Source organism: Saimiri boliviensis, chromosome 16 (assembly GCF_048565385.1).
Source record: "Saimiri boliviensis isolate mSaiBol1 chromosome 16, mSaiBol1.pri, whole genome shotgun sequence".
Taxonomy (NCBI): Eukaryota; Metazoa; Chordata; class Mammalia; order Primates; family Cebidae; genus Saimiri; species Saimiri boliviensis.
Window position 1 is genome coordinate 60,563,657 of NC_133464.1, and position 16,560 is coordinate 60,580,216.

The 16,560-nt window shown below is 37.3% G+C and overlaps 2 protein-coding genes across 3 annotated transcripts in view; both read right to left on the reverse strand.

Moving 5' to 3' along the window:
• CAB39L (calcium binding protein 39 like) overlaps positions 1–9,807 on the reverse strand; it is a 118,412-nt gene extending 108,605 nt beyond the window's left edge. Inside the window, exon 1 of the mRNA XM_010330084.2 lies at positions 9,766–9,807. The gene's annotated coding sequence lies outside the window, so the exon portion shown is untranslated. The remainder of the gene's footprint in view (positions 1–9,765) is intronic.
• CDADC1 (cytidine and dCMP deaminase domain containing 1) overlaps positions 9,764–16,560 on the reverse strand; it is a 62,224-nt gene continuing 55,427 nt past the window's right edge. The window contains exons 10-11 of one of the 2 annotated variants that reach the window (XR_012514375.1): positions 10,538–10,682; positions 9,764–9,838 (exon numbers count right to left, since the gene is read on the reverse strand). The gene's annotated coding sequence lies outside the window, so the exon portion shown is untranslated. Of the gene's footprint in view, positions 9,839–10,537; positions 10,683–10,985; positions 11,154–16,560 lie in introns of those variants that run through there. The other variant, XR_012514376.1, reaches the window with a different exon arrangement.

The window sequence follows — 16,560 nt, forward strand, 5'->3', positions numbered from 1 at the left end:
TATTAAGAAGAATCAAAAGGGCAGAGAAACAGTAGGTGATGAAATTAAAGGTAACTCAGTAGTCTAGGATGACAGTGAGAGTAACCAGGCAGTGGGAATAAAAGGCCTATAAGAGTATAAGAAGGAGTAGGTTTGGCAACTGAAAACATGTGGATAGTAATTGATAGACAAGTCAAGAACACAATGCATTTCCATGCCTATGTGAGAGTAAGCAGGTTATACCTTGAAAACATATAAGAACCACGGGAAGAAAAATAAATTTTATGAAATAGCCAGTTGCTTGATACATAACAAGTCTGAGATGCCAGCAAGACTTCTGGATATAAATGCCCACAGGCAGCTGAACTAGAACTTTGAGAGAAGACAGACTGGAGCAATATATCTGGGGGTCACCCATCCTGCCACTGCAGTATGAGGGAGTCCAAAAAGAGAGCCAAGGACAAAACTTCAGGAAACATCTACAGGTGTTGGTAGAAAATGGCGACTGGCTGGGTGTGGCAGCTCATCCCTATAATCTCAGCACTCTGGGAGGCGGATCACTTGAGCCCAGAAGTCCAAGACCAGCCTGGACAACATGGTAAGATCCCCATCTCTACCAAAAAATACATACAAAAATTATTTGGGTATGGTGGTGCACTACTGTGGTCCCAGCTACTTGGGAGGCTGAGGTCGGAGGATCATTTGAGCCCTGGAGCAGAGGTTGCAGTGAACTGAGAGAGATCACACCACCCCACTCCAGCCTTGGCAACAGAGAGAGACCCTGTCTCAAAAAAAAAAAAAAAAAAAAAAAAAGGCAGCTAATGAGACAGTGGTTAGAGAGGGAGAGGAGAAACTGAAAAGTATGCTATTGTATGACCAAAAAAAGAGACCTTCAAGAAAAAGAAGCACTGAAAAGTACTTACTACCTAACCCTGTAGTCTAATTTCTAAGTCCCACTTTCAAGTCTTACAAAGGTACTAGCAGGAAAGGGGCCTTCAGAGAACCGCTTGGTGCAGAGAAAGGGACTTTTAAGAATCTATATTCCCTAAATTCCTAAAGACATAGGCTGGTAGTTGGTGAGACCAAAGACAGGCAGGGATCAACAGAGTATACAGCGGAATAGCAAAGCATGAAGCAGGCAAGGATTCCAGGCCAGCTCTTCAGGGAAACTGGTTGCACTGCCTCTGATCCATGTAGCATACACAGCCCAATTGCCATGCCATGCCTAGAACAGTGTATGGAAGATTGGAGACTTAGTAGTACCTGATACAACAATGGCTAGGGCTAAATTAGGATTACAAGAGGTTAGGGATGAGGTCACAGAAAACTGAACATATATTACTGTTTCCAAGTGTTGGATGTAAAGAATAGAAGGACAGCTTGAAAGCATCAATAAAAAAGGTTTTCGTTTCCCTTTAAAAAACAAAAAAAACAAACAAAAAAAACCTTTGAACTCTTGGTAGATTGAGTGATGGAAGGTAAAAGATGAGAAAGGGATAATTAATGGGGCATGATTTTTGAGCTCACAATTGAAAGAATCAAGAACATAAGTGGAATAATACATAGTTTTCTAAAATGAGAAGGAAGAGAAAGCATGAGTAGAGATGTAGAAAAATGAATGAAGTTAGGAAGCACATGTTTACTTCAATTTTCTCAGAAAAGCAGGACTCACCATCATCTGAAGAGAACAAAGGTAGAATAAGAGAATGTGTGAGAAGAGTAAAAATTGGTCTTATCAGAAAACCCACATGTGGCCAGGCATGGTGGCTCATGCCTGTAATCCTAAGCACTTTGGCAGGAAGCATGATTCCTTGAGCCCAGGAGTTTGAGACCAGCCTAGGCAACATAAAGAGACCCTCTCTCTGTTTAAATTAAAACACACATACACCACCACACACACACACACACACACACACACACACACACACACACACACACACAATTAATACAGAAGAAAAGCTAAAAGGTGTGACTCATGTACACCAAATCCTAAGTTTAACAGTTAAAATTCCACTTATATTCACACAATTCCACTTATATCTAAACAATATAACAAGACTAAGTGAAACGCTGTACATGCTATGGTTTTCCACCAACTGCCCAATTTAAGGAATAACAAAGAATGAGGTTAAGAAACATCTTGGAGTCCCAAGATCCAATATATAGGTAGAATCATAACAACAAAATGGGCTTAGTGCCATAACCACAGGCAGATGGTGATACTAATAATTCTCATATTTCCCCGTCCTTCTTTGCTGGATATATGTTCTACTTTCTCCACAATTGGTACTTTTATGAAAAGTTCTTGCTTGAGTCAATTAAGAACACAAGATATCTTTCAGTAAAAGAACAATTTCCACACTGTTGAGAACTGACGCACATTCTCTTTTTATGAGGTGTGTCATACTCCAGTTTTCCAAGTTTTTACAAATTTTCACTTTTCTACAAATTATTGTAATCAGAACTATACAAGAATTTTATGTTGGAAAATCATATTGTTTCTGTTATAAATCTTTAAAGGTACAACTTGTAAGCTGGTGCTCTGGAGCCAAGAAGAAAAATAGGATCTGAAGAGAACACAGAAAGAAGGGACAAAGAAAGAAGCAGGCTGAGTGAAGGGACAGAAAACCTTGAGTTATAAATAACTTGGTTTAAAATGTCAAGAGAAACTAGTCTCAAAGCATCTCTCTCTACAGGGTTATAAAGCTTGTTAATAATGAAAGTACTTCAGATGACAATTTTCAGAGTCAAACAAAGCCATTTACGGCAAACAAACATACAAGCATTTGCAAAATAACATGTTCAGGTAATTTACTGAATGGAAAATCTCTATGGAATTCATCCAGTAATTACAGTGGATTCCATTTATAAAACATATTTTATCACAAATCTGAAGACTTACAAAACATGATCTAGCATAGAAGGATTGATTATAATCCTTTAATAACTAATTAATCATGGAAAAATATCTTTAATAACTGTAACCACAGAATGGCATCTTATTTTACAAATAACATACAAACCAGCATACTGTTCTAGCTATACTGATTATAAAAATGTCTTTTTACCTTTTAATTTTAAATTGTATCCATTAAAAGTATTTTTTATTTTCTATGCCTCCCTAATGTTTTAAAATCCCAGCCTGGTGTAGTGACTTGTGTCTGTAATCCCAGCACTTTGGGAGGCTGAGGCTGGAGGACTGCTTGAGTCCAGGAGTTTGAGACCAGCCTGGGCAACATAGTGAGACCCTGTCTCTACCAAAAATACAAAAAATTAGCCGGGCATGGTGACACATGCCTGTAATCCCAGATACTCAGGAGGTTGAGGCGGGAGAATTGCTTGAGCTTGGGAGGCTGAGGTTGCAATGAGCCAAGATCGCACCACTGCACTCCAGCCTGGGCAACAGAGAAAGACTATCTCAAGAAAAAAAAAAAAAAAAGAAAATCCCCTGCCTCCCTGTTCTCTAATTCCAGTCCCCAGGGTTAAGCACTATTCAAAAGTTAGTGCTATCCTTCTAGACCCTTTTTCCAGGCATACCTAGATATACGTATTTGTTTGAATACACATCAAGATAATTTTTAAAATGAGATTTTACACACTGTGTAATTATTATACACACTGTGTTATAATTTATTTTATTTATTTATAGATCTTGAATTTATCTACATTTGGTAGCTCTATTTCCTCTTTTTAAAGTGCTACATGGTTGCATAGTAGATGCACTTGGCAGCAATAACTTGACGTAAGCATATCCTGAGGATGACCCTGAATGTGGTTCACAGTTCTGAGCTAATGAATCCGGGATAATCCAGAGATCCATTCCTTATCTATGAGGAACATTTGAGCCTCCAGCATGGCTCATGGAACACAAGGTGTACAGGAGAACAAGGTCTTTTGTTTTGGGTTAAATGAAGGTTACCAGGTGGAGGTTGTTAGGGAGAAGGCGTTAAGTGAAAATGCTGTATAAACTGCATGCCTGTTGCAAGCAGTTAGTTCTCTTGCCCAGCCCACCGCCACCAGACTCTCTCCCCTGTATGTAAATCTCTCCAAAAACCATCTGTCTCCTTTGCTGGCTCTGGGTCTCTTGACCTCTAGAAACTTGTGCGATTCCCACTGGAGTTGAGAGGGGTTCAGCACAAATTGGAGTTCCTTAATATTGCTGTACACGTTTGTTTAGGTAGGTGAGGGTATTGGTTTTAGTGTTTTTTTTTTTTTTTTGCTTTTTGCTGTCTTATAATTTATTTTAAAATTAGTCACTGATAACATAAAAAATCAGAACTTAAAAACACAATGTTAATTCTCCTTGGAAAAAAGCTATGAAGTGATTATTTGATATTATTCTAATAATACAGATAAATAAAATGTACTTCTGTCATTTTAAAAAATGGCAAAAACCACAATTACTTTTGTACCAGCCTAATAATAAGCATGTTTTTCATTTTAAATAATTTGGTTTCTCACAGTTGGTAAACATGCAAAAGCTGCCAGTTTTCAATATAATGTTATCAATAATTCTGAAAATTTACACATGCAACTAATTTTCAAATTAACTGCACATTATGGCCTTTGGCTATGCACTGGATACCCAGTGTGATTTGAGGGCCGAATCTCACTAATTCTCCACCATTTCTCAATTACATTAGGTCAGGAGTCCCCAACCTTTTTAGCACCAGAGGCTGGTTTCGTGGAAAGCAATTCTTCTACGGACCTGGAGGTGCAGGGCTGGGATGGAGGAGACGGTTTCAGGATGAAACTGTTGCACATCAGATCATCAGACATTAGATTCTCATAAGGAGCCTGTAGCCTAGATCCCTCACATGCATGGTTCACAGCAGGGTTTGTGTTCTCTATGAGACTCCAGTCACACCAATGACTCCAGTGATCTGACAGGAGGCGGAATTCAAGTGGTAATGTTCACAGGCCAGCCGCTCACCTCCTGCTGTGCTGCCCTGTTCCTAACAGGCCACAGACAGGTACAGGTCTGCAGCTCAGGGGTTAGGGACCCCTGCATTAAGCAACTCTTGACTGGTGTTTTCAGAAGCCTAGTGTGGTATCAGGTTCTCTAAGGAACCCAAAAGAAGTCAGTAATAAAAGATTTGTCTTCAAGGAGCTTGTACAACTTTTGTGAAACAAACAAACAAACAAAAACCTTAGTTATGTAGATAAAATAGTTATACATGAATACAAAATTTAGACGAAAGTACAGAAGGAAGAAGGAATAAGCAAGGGACCAAGTATCATAACATAAAATATAGAGATTACCTAAGTGAGGAAAAAAAAGGAGTAAGTGAAAGAAATGAGACTTTTTTATGGTACAAAAATCATAGACTTTATAAATTCTTCTAACAACGTATTTCCTGAAGACTTGTTAGCAAATACCTGAGAAATGGGAATTTAAATGCATTTTGAAAAAGTACTATGATTTGGATATAGTGAGACAGAAAAAGGAACAATATTCCAATACAGGAAAATACTTCTATCGAAAATTCACAGACAAGAATGAAAGTAGAAAAGGGATAAGAAAGAGAGGTAGGAAAATGGGAGAAAAGAAAATTGTGGCTAAAAGGGAAACCCATAGGGAAGTTTTTAGGTAGAGTGGTGGACAGGGAGGACACATGTATTTGTTGTCAAAGGAAGAAGACTGGAGAGAGGTAAAAAGCTGTTCCTTGTACACCTGGCCCAACATGTGTTGGTCCCATTTCAACCAATACTCAGCCTCTTCACTGGCTTCTATAAGAAATCCGATACACCAACTATTTTCTGGCTTTCGTAAGTTTTTATTTGTGAGATTGTAGTGAAGTGTCACAATACACAACATAGCATTTCTCCAGAGTTCCTATTCCCTGGATTTTTCCTGTGCCTTTCAAATTTTTCTTCCCTTTTATAAACAGAAAATTTAAACTCTATCTCAGCTTCTAATTCCAAATGTGTATTCTGAACTCATCCTAAACCACAACAAAAGAGACTTCCAATGGCCAGGACGTACCTCCTTAAAAGGCAATTTAACAACTGTTTCCCAATACTTGAACAAATCCTTTGTGGATTCAACATTTATCACAAATGAATTATCCATGCATTTCTTCCAAACAAATTCTGCATTTTCTATACAATTCTTAATGCTAACTACTAAAAGATTAACATTTTCTCCATCGGGATAGAGTCAAAACTGCAGATGAAAGATTTGCCTTAGTAAAAAGAAGCATAACTGTTATAACAAACAGAATCATTATTTTCAAGAAATAGAGACAGCAACAGTTTTTAAAATTAAATAAGAACTAGAAGAATGTAATGAGACAGAATCTCACACACCATTGAGTAGAACAAAATCCCCAGGAACCTTTCTAGAAAATAATTTGCCAGAGTATTCATGCTTTTTAACATACTAATTCTACTAGAAAGCTATCCTAAGAAAATAGTCAGAGATGGCTAGATATTTAATGATGTTATTGCAATGTTATTTACAAAGGAAAGCCAAGAATATCTACAAAAGGGAAATAGTTGAATAAACTGTTATGCCATCATCTTAGAATATTATAGAGATATAAAAATACTTTAAGTGCCATATTCATATAATAAAATATGTTAGACAAAAATCAAGAAATAGGACTAATATACTTCAAATCCATTTTAAAAATACAAAAATATATATCTACAACGGTGTGTGTGTGTGTGTGTGTGTGTGTATGTGTACAGAGACATGCATAATTTTATATAGATAAAAGACTAGAAGGAAATACAACAAAATTTTAACAGTAATTTTCTCTGAGTAGTAAGATTACAGGTTACTTTTTTCTTTAACATTTTCTGTAACAAGTTTTCTACAACAGCATTTATAAGTGGAAAATTTGTTTTTTAAAAAGAAGCAGCTTTGTTTCTCTGTAAGTAGGCATTTTAAAAAAATGTGGGCTTGCTGGGCATGGTGGCTCATGTCTTTAATCCCAGCACTTTGGGAGACCAAGGTGGGTGGATTGCTTGAGGTTGGGAGTTCGAGACCAGCCTGGCCAACACAGCAAAACCCCGTCTCTACTAAAAATACAAAAATTTAGCTGGATGTGGTGGTCCCAGCTACTCAGAAGGCTGAGTTTGGAGGATCACTGAAGTGCATTCATCCCCCTTGAGCATGAACTAATAACCTCCTTCCCCATCTGTGCTAGTGAAGACCACCTTAGGAGCTCGGACTTGCACCCCATGCATCAGTCACAGGTGCTCCTCCCCCCACCTGCAGGAGTGGTGCCAGAGCGGACTTGCTGAGTGCAGGACTTTCACTGCCACTCAGCAGTACCAAGGCCTCCCCACCATATGGTGTCAGTGGAGGTGGGGCCGTTCTCCACTTCTTCCCTAAGGAGGAAAAGGAGGAGGATAGGAGGAGAAGTAGAGGAGAAGATGAAGGCAAAGAAGGAGGAGGAGGAGGAGGAGGAGAAGAAGGTGAAGAAGGCAAAGAAGAGAAGAAAGAAGAAGAAGAAGAAGAAGAAGAAGAAGAAGAAGAAGAAGAAGAAGAAGAAGAAGAAGAAGAAGAAGAAGAAGAAAAGTAATGAAATTCAAAATGTAAAATCTACAGTGTTTGAATCACAATTTTCAGATTCAGCTTTTGTACTGTCAATTGGCAAAACAACAACAACTTCTGTGAATTCTACTAGAAAGCTATCCTAAGAAAACAGTCAGAGATGGCTAGATATTTAATGATGTTATTGCAACGTTATTTACAAAGGAAAGCCAAGTATATCTACAAAAGGGAAATAGTTGAATAAACTTTGTTTTATTCGAATTGGTTCATACTTTGCAAGAGATGGTGAATCTAGAAAACTCGGGATTTTATGACCTTCCCCTCCTCAACCCCAACCAAATCTGAACAAAGAGCTCAAAACTACTTTTTTTTCCTTCTTTTATTCCACATCATATAGAAGAATGCCACCATTGCAAAAGAGCAAGCTATCTCTTAAATCCAGGGCCAAGGAGAGCAATACCAGCACTAAAGCCAAAAGAATCAATAAACATAAATAAAATTAATTAAATCCATTCTATGTTTCAATTTGCCCAGTTTTTAAATATATTATTCAATCACAACCATCATAAAATAAGAAATATTAAACACATTAACTTTAGATTAGAGGATGACAACTTTAAGGAAGCTGCAGGCATCCATTTAGATACCTGTGAAAGGTCAATTATTTTAATACTCTTTAATGTACAATATTTTATTAATATTTCTATAGCATTGTCAAGAAGAAAAGGAGGCCCCAATGAACTGACAAGTAGGGTAGCATATAGATTTAAGTATCTTGCCATATTTCTCTATGTAAATAAATTCAGTTCTGAAAAATATACTTTAATGATACAACTCCATTTATCCTCACGTTGTTGACTTTTTCATCTTATATTTCCCAAATCAAATCCTCTACTGGTTTATTAGCATTTTGCAGTTTCAGTTACATATTTTGTCAAAATAACTAAGCTGAGTAAAAGAAGCAAAACAAAAACATGAGTATTTATTTCTTGCCAATTCTTTTTTTAATGACCTAGTCATGGTTATAGCCTCTTACCCTTTACTTATTTTTTTTATAATCCCTATTTTATTTATTGAAACACATTAAACTATGTACATATGTATGTATTTATATATACATACAAACAAGGTCTCGATCTGTTGCCCAGACTGTAGTACAGTGGCATGGTGATGGCTCACTGCAGCCTTGACCCCTGAGGCTCCAGTGATACTCCCACCTTAGCCTCCTGAATAGCTGAGACTACAGGTGTGCACCACCACACCTAGATAATTCTATTTATTGTAGAAACAGGGTTTCGCTATATTGCCCAGGCTGGTCTTGAACTCCTGCGCTCAAGCAATCCTCTTGCCTCAGTCTCCCAAAGTGCTGAGATTATAACTGTGAGCTACTCCACCTGGCCATAAACATATTTATTTCATGTACTGTATATTTCTAATAGTTGAAATATCTACAGATCTCTTTCAGTTGTTTGCTGTTTCTGCTGACTCTTGCTTTTAGTGCTTTGAATTTGTCCCCCCTTGCTACATTTTGTAGTTTTAAAAAATGTGTATGAGCTTATTTGTTAGAATTTTAACTATAATTATTTGATGAACACATTGATAGTGCATTCCTCCATGGAGGATTTTCTATTGTTTTTATCAGGTAACCTAAGAGTATTACAGACTTAGGTCCATTTTGAATTAAAATCCTCCACTTGTGGAGTTTTAGAAACTATAAAAATTGTATAAATTAAGGCCTCAAATTCAAGCGAATGTGAGCTGATAACCAGGAATTATTAGGGAAGATTTTAAGTCTACCCAGAGCTGAATATTTCTGCAAGATGGTCTCTAATCAGGCTTCTTACCTTTATATTTGACCCAGGGATCTTTTTCTCTAGTCCTCATTCTGCTCCTTACACAAAGCTTCTATGCCAACAGAAATCTATGGATGTTCCCAAAGTATTCAGTGACTTCAGCACCTATTATCTCACAGGCTATATTAGACTTGTTTTGTTTCTAGCCCGAGAAAGTTTACCTTATTTTCTTAATAGGCTCATCCATTCATGTTAAAGGATATTTTTTATACTGAATCCAGTACTTTAAATGTTTGGTGGAGGGAGGAATTTAGGCTCTCTTGTCTATCATATTGCTACAAATCAGTCTATTATTTCTGCAACTGCTTTATAAAATTTAAATAGAATATTATATTTATTCCTGATACATTTTATTTTGGTATGTTGAGTATAGTCTACAAGTCTGCCAAGAACACTTAAAATCTTGATTGAGTCATCATAGTAGCTTACCTTAGAAGTTGTACATCATTTGCAAATTTGTTTCAACGTTCTTAGCCTTCACCAAAGTTACGGATCACCACGGCTTCTGACAAAAAGAAAAGCTTTAATAATAATCTTTAAAATCTTTATAGCAAATCCAACATAATTACTTATTGCTCTCAGGTATACAGAATCACAAAGTAAATTTCCATCATAATCACATACTAATAAATCAAATTAAAACAGGTAAATCTTCACATCCCAATTACTTCAAGAGGCAGACCTTTCTAACAGTAGTATTGAACTGAATGAAAAATATATTTATCATCAAGGGAAACCATTATAAGTATAAAGGGTTGGCTTGGGTAAAGGGGGCTCTAGTACCTCTGAAATCTCCAAAAGCCCCCATCTTCAAAAGGAAGAAACACAGTTTATTTAAACCAGTACCTTAAAGATCAGTGTTTACAAAAAGGCTGTGTGAGGCTTTCCTGAATGAAGCATGCTTTCTTCCCCTTAAACGTTCAGTAAAGTTTTAGTTCTTCTCATATTTCTATTGTTTCATAGTACAAAACATAGAAGAGCACTGAAGGACCATAAAGGGAAGCTTCGAAGGGTTTCTTGCTTTTAACAACATCATGAAAACCCATGCCTGCTAGATTTTTTTCTTTTCTACTTCACCACTTTTAGTTCATACCTTTTACTAATTTCAGTCACCGTGGCAACTTCTGTAAGATCTATCTCCAACATAAGAGCATGTATATGTGTGTGCTTATTTTCCCATCAGAAATAAGAGAAAACTTACACTTCTCTCCTTTAGTGCATTGCATGAAGAATGAATAAACCACTGATTTGTGGTCTGCATCTTCACATTCCGAGTAGCAACTTAACAGCCTCAAATAGAAAACTTTGCTCTTGATATTCTTTCTTCTCAATATTTGATGGATATCCTGCAATAAAGTAGGGGAAAAGAGCACAGGCTTTGGATTCACATCAATCTGGGTTTAAATCTCAATCTTCTACTTAGTTACTGGCTAATCTGAAGCAAATTTTTAATCTCTCTCAGCCTAGGGAAAATAAGATGGGTCTTAATATACATCTGCAAGAATCAAATGATACAGAGTATATATAGTGTCAGCAAAGTGCCTAACATATAACATACACTCTATTATGTTAGCTTTCCCGTGTAATTTTATGTTTCATTTTCACTTTACTAAATCTGTCAAAGGAATTTCCAGGCTAAATTTTCTTACGTTATAGCCTTGATTAATTCTGTAGTTCTGTCCAACAATTATCAACATTACAGGCCAGGTGTACGTGGCTCACAACTGTAATCCGAGCACTTTGGGAGGCTGAGGCAGGAGGATCGCTTGAGCCTGGGAGTTTGAGATCAGCCTGAGCAATACAGTGAGACCTCATCTCTACAAAAATAAAATAAAATAAATAAAAATAAAAAATAAAAAGATTTTGCAACACTTAATACTTTCAAAATAGCAGAATATCAATACTACTACTACTGAATATATCCCACCAAGAAAGTACATTTCAAAAGCTATATTCTAAAGTCACTAGAATTTGTTCCTTTTTGGGTGTGGTTATGTCACCAAAATGTGATATAGTTGTGTAAACTTGTTTCAGCTCCTTTTCAGATTTTTTTTTCATTCTACCTTTTTATCTAATCCCACTTTTGAATATGTGGAAATACATGACGATTCTAGGATCAAAACTATAGAAACAACTTCTATTGTTGTTTCTTATCTCTTCCATTGTTGGCACCTTTACCCTGCTCCTTCCTTCTGCAGATAGATCACGTAGTATTCCATGCCTTTGTTTTTTCCACTCCCTAATATATTCTGCAGATCATTCTTTATTGGTACATAGAGACTTTCTCCATTCTCTATTATGACCTCTATAGAAAGAGAGTGACTTGGAAGGGGCACCATCTATCTACCTGGAGAATGTTGCACTGTCTGGACACACTTAGTTTATGCAACCAGTTATCTATTAAGGGGCATTTTGGTTAATTTCCAACCTTTTGCAAATGCAAGAAATACGCTGCTGTGACTAACCTCCCTTTGACTATTCCCTCCCAGGCAATTTATGCTTTTGTAACTCTACCGGCAATGTATCAAAGTGCAAAGTGCCTGTTTCCCCAGTCTACACAGGGTATATTGTATAACTTTTGGGTTTTGTTGAGAAATGATTATCATAGCTTTAATTTGTGTTTTTCTTTGTATGATTGAAGGTGGAACATACATTTTATTTATCTTTTTGAGATGGAGTCTTGCTGTGTTGCCCAGGCTGGAGTGCAGTGGCACGATCTAGGCTCACTGCAATTGCTGCCTTCTGGGTTCAAGCAATTCTCCTGCCTCAGCCTCCTGAGTAGCTGGGATTATAGCCATCCACCACCATATCAGGCTAATTTTTGTATTTTTAGTAGAGATAGAGTTTCACCATGTTGGCCAGGCTGGTCTTGAAATCCTGACCTCAAGTGATCTATCCCCCTTGGCCTCCCAAAGTGCTGGGGTTACAGGTGTGAGCCACTGCACCCAGTCTGGAACATCTTTTATATGTCTGTGATGTGTATTTATTTTTTATATCTTTGGCCCATTTTCCTACTGGGTTGATGGTCTTATTTGCCTGGAATTTTAGGAAGTTGTTTTCACCAAGGAGGTTAGCTCTTTGTGATATAAGTCCAAATATTTTTCCTCGCTTTGTTGCTTGACTTTTGACTTTGCTCATGGCATTTTTCATCATTTAAATACTTCTTTTTATCAGTATAGTAGGGTTTATCATGGTTTTTATTTTTAGAATGAGTCATAGTTATAAAATCCTTGGCTCACACTTTCATAGACTTTAAACATGCTGTTCCATGGCTGTTTTGCTTTGTATGTTGCTGTTTAGAAGTCTGTTGCTAACCTCTCCTTTCTGTCAGGAAGCCCAGAGGAATTCTCCATCATTTTGAAAGTCCAATTGTTTTACTAGGACATGACTTGGAGCTGACCATTCTGGATCAATTTTCCCAGTACACAATGAGCCTTTTCAACATGTAAATTGGAGTCAGCTCTTATTTCCAGAACGTTTTCATGGATTGAAGCTTAAATACTAGCTTTGCTATTGTTTTTTCTTCTCTACTTTTATTTATCTTCTATATTAATCACTTTCTATTACTTTTTAACCTGTCTTCATTTAACCTTTTTTCATTCCCTTGGTTACTTGCATACCTTTTCTCAATGCTCCTTATATTCAGTCCAATATTGTATGTACCCTAGAATTCAGTTTCATTTCTTCTTTATGACTTCTTTTTTTGAGACAAGACTCTCTATATTGCCCAGACTGGCCTCAAACTACTGAGCTCAAGCCTCTCAAGTAGCTGAAACTACAGGCATGTACCACCTCACCTGGCTTTAACTTAATTTTAAAAGCTGACTTTTCTTTTGATTCCTTTTATTTCCTAAGTTCCGTAAATTCACTTTTCATATCTTCCTCTTTTTGTCCATTTGTTTTGCAGTTCTGAATTTGGATTTGAGAGTTTTTATCTCTACAAATGCTAGTTTAAGGATATTTTAAATTCTGGTAGTATTGTGTTGTAGTTTTCTTTAGTGCTATATAGCTGGATGTTTCAGGAAGAGTTTTCATCAGCTAAAGTTTTTTAAAATATTTTTTTCTTATTTTTTGTAGCGAATAGGTCTCACTATATTGCCCAGGCTGGTCTCAAACTCCTGGACTCAAGTGATCCACCCATCTTGGCCTCTCAAAGTGCTGGGATTATAGCTGTGAGCCACTATGCCTGGCCCTGTTGAAATGTTTTGACTATTATTTTGTTTTCTAGCTAAAGTAACTTTATATGGATGTTGCCTGCCATCTTCTGTTCATCTTGAAGTATTTTATTTTTCCTAAACCAGATATAGTTGTGTACAAGCAGGAGCAAAGAATTTAGGTAACTTAACTGGATTTCTTAGTTCAACAGTACCTAATAAAGTGTTGTTTTTTTTTTTTCCCAAAAAAATTAATGACTCCTTTTTGGGTCGGAGAAATGATTATCTATTTTCTATTCTGTTTCACCAAGATCCTTAATTTCTACTACCTCTTCTCTTTCTCACCATGCCTCCAGGTAGATGGTGACCCTTCCAAGGCAGCCTCTTTCCTTTCCCCAGAAGCAGTACTTTCCTGAGACTGCCTCTTTGGTCTCATTTTCTTTCAAGTCTCTTATTTTGTCTAATGAATCTCATACCTCTTCTCACTTCCCTATTCAGGGTGGGGCTTTCTCTCTCTGGGAATTATCCATATTCTGCTACCCTTAGGTCCTGCAACCTCTCCTCTTTTACAGTCTCCACCTCACTTGCCACCTCTCAATGGGTTCCAGTATTCTGCTAAACTGCAGTGTTGATTTCCCTGCATGCCCATAATTTGACATCGTGCTACCTATTAATGTATGCTTACATGTCAATAGATTTGTATGCTTTTTCTCTTGTTAATCTGTTAGTTTATTTCAGCCAGCTCGGTTATCAAACCTTCAGAAGGGAAATTTAAACTTCCTTGAAAATTGCTGGTTATTATTTAATATTGTTATTATTTCACCCAGGCTGGAGTGCAGTGGCACAATTACAGCTCACTGCAGCCTTGGCCTCCTGGGCTCAAGAGATCCTCTGACCTCTGAGCCTCTTGAGTAGCTGGGATTACAGGTGTGTGCCATTATGCCCAGCTTATTTTTTGCATTTATTTTTATTTTTTAGAGACAGGGTTCTGCCATGTTGCCCAAGCTAGTCTCGAACTTCTGGGCTCAAGCAATCCTCCCACCTCAGCTCCCCAAAGTGCTGGGATTACAGGCGTAAGCCACCACACCCAGTTGGTATTATTTTTATTAGTGTTTTATCTTGTACTTCTGAGTATAAGTTTCTATCGGTCAGCTTCAAGGGCTATCTTTTCGCTCCCAGCTAATTCCTAAGAGGCAAACAATCTTATTCTACTTATCCATCCTCTTCTCCTCCCATTTTTTGTGGGTTTTATTATTTCTACAATGTTGGACCATGTAATATTTACATACTATTCTATCATCATTATACCCATCTTTTAATCTTGATGCTACACACAACATATATTCAATTTACTCACCCCCGACCTTATGTTGAAGACTTTCCAATCATTTCTTGGTTGTCTGAATTTGTTCTCTAGTATACTCTTCAGAAGGATTCATGGGAACAATTATAGCCCTTTTCCTTGAATTATTTCATGTTTACAAAGGTTTGTCAATGCCCTGAATTCTTGAAGGGTAGTTTGGTGAGATAGGAATTATTTTATTTCTTTGAATAAATACTTTCTTAATATCTGGCATAAAATGCTGCTGGCCAGGCGTGGTGGCTCACACCTGTAATCCCAGCACTTTGGGAGACCGAGGCAGGCAGATCACGAGGTCAAGAGATCGAGACCATCCTAGCCAACATGGTGAAAACCTGTCTCTACTAAAAGTGCAAAAAATTAGCTGGGCGTGGTGGTGCGTGCCTGTTGTCCCAGCTACTCGGGAAGCTGAGGCAGGAGAATTGCTTGAAATCGGAAAACAGAAGTTGCAGTGAGCCAGGATCACGCCACAGCACTCCAGCCTGGTGATAGAGCAAGACTCTGTCTCAAAAAAAAAAAAAAAAAAATGTTGCTGCCAAAAAGTCTAATCCAATCTGATTTTCTTTCCAAGTGACCTGGTCTATTTCCCCCATCAATGCAAAAAAGGTTTTTATATTTTTAAAAATCCACCAATTTTACAAGATCACATCTCAGTATTTATTGTTGTGGGTTGATTTCTCCAGATTTACAGTGTGCCTTTCAACATATGTAGATTTGAACCTACTTTAATGTTAAGTATTCTTGAATTATAGACCTAATAGTTGCTCTGTTCCACTGCTTTGGATTACTTTTTTTTATTGTAGTAAAATAAGTAACATAAAATTTACCGTTTTCAATCCAGTGGCATTAAGTATATTCAGTGTTAACAAAAATGTCATCATTATCCTTTGGCTTACATTTGGGGAACTCATTTATATTTATTCTGACTCTTTGCCAGTCTTGTCGCCTCTTGACTCCTTTTTAAAAATCTTTTTGGCCAGGCGCAGTGGCTCATGTCTGTAATCCTAGCACTTTGGGAGGCAGAGGCGGGTGGATCACCCAAGGTCAGGAGTTCGAGACCAGCCTGGCCAACATGGTAAAACTCCATCTCTACTAAAAATACAGACATTAGCCAGGAGTCATGGCACATGCCTGTAATCCCAGCTACTGAGGAGGCTGAGCAGGAGAATCGCTTGAACCTGGGAGGTGGAGGTTGCAGTGAGCTGAGATCATGAGATTGCTCCATTGCACTCCAGCCTAGGCATCACAGTGAGACTCTGTCTCAAAAAAAAAAAAAAAAAAAAAAAAAAAAAAAAAAAAAAAAAACTTTTTGATTTTCTTCAATGCTCCTCCTTCTATGGTCTAGCCATTTCATTTCCGCCCCCCGAATACGTGGAAAAAGGTGAATTTTATTTACTTTTTTATAATTTCAAGCTTTCTTTTAGATTTGAGGGTATACTTACAAGTTTGTTACATGGATATACTGTGTAATGCTGAAGTCTGGAGTATGATGGATCCTGTCATCCAGGTAATGGACATTGTACTCAACAGTTTTTCAACCCTTATTGCATTCCTTCCCTGCATAGTATTTCACGGCTTATATGTAACCAGTCCACCCCTGATGGACATGTAGGTTGACTCCACATCTTTGCTATTGTAACGAGCACTATGATGAACATATGAGTGTATGTATCTTTTTGGTAGAACAATTTCTTTTGGATATACACCCAG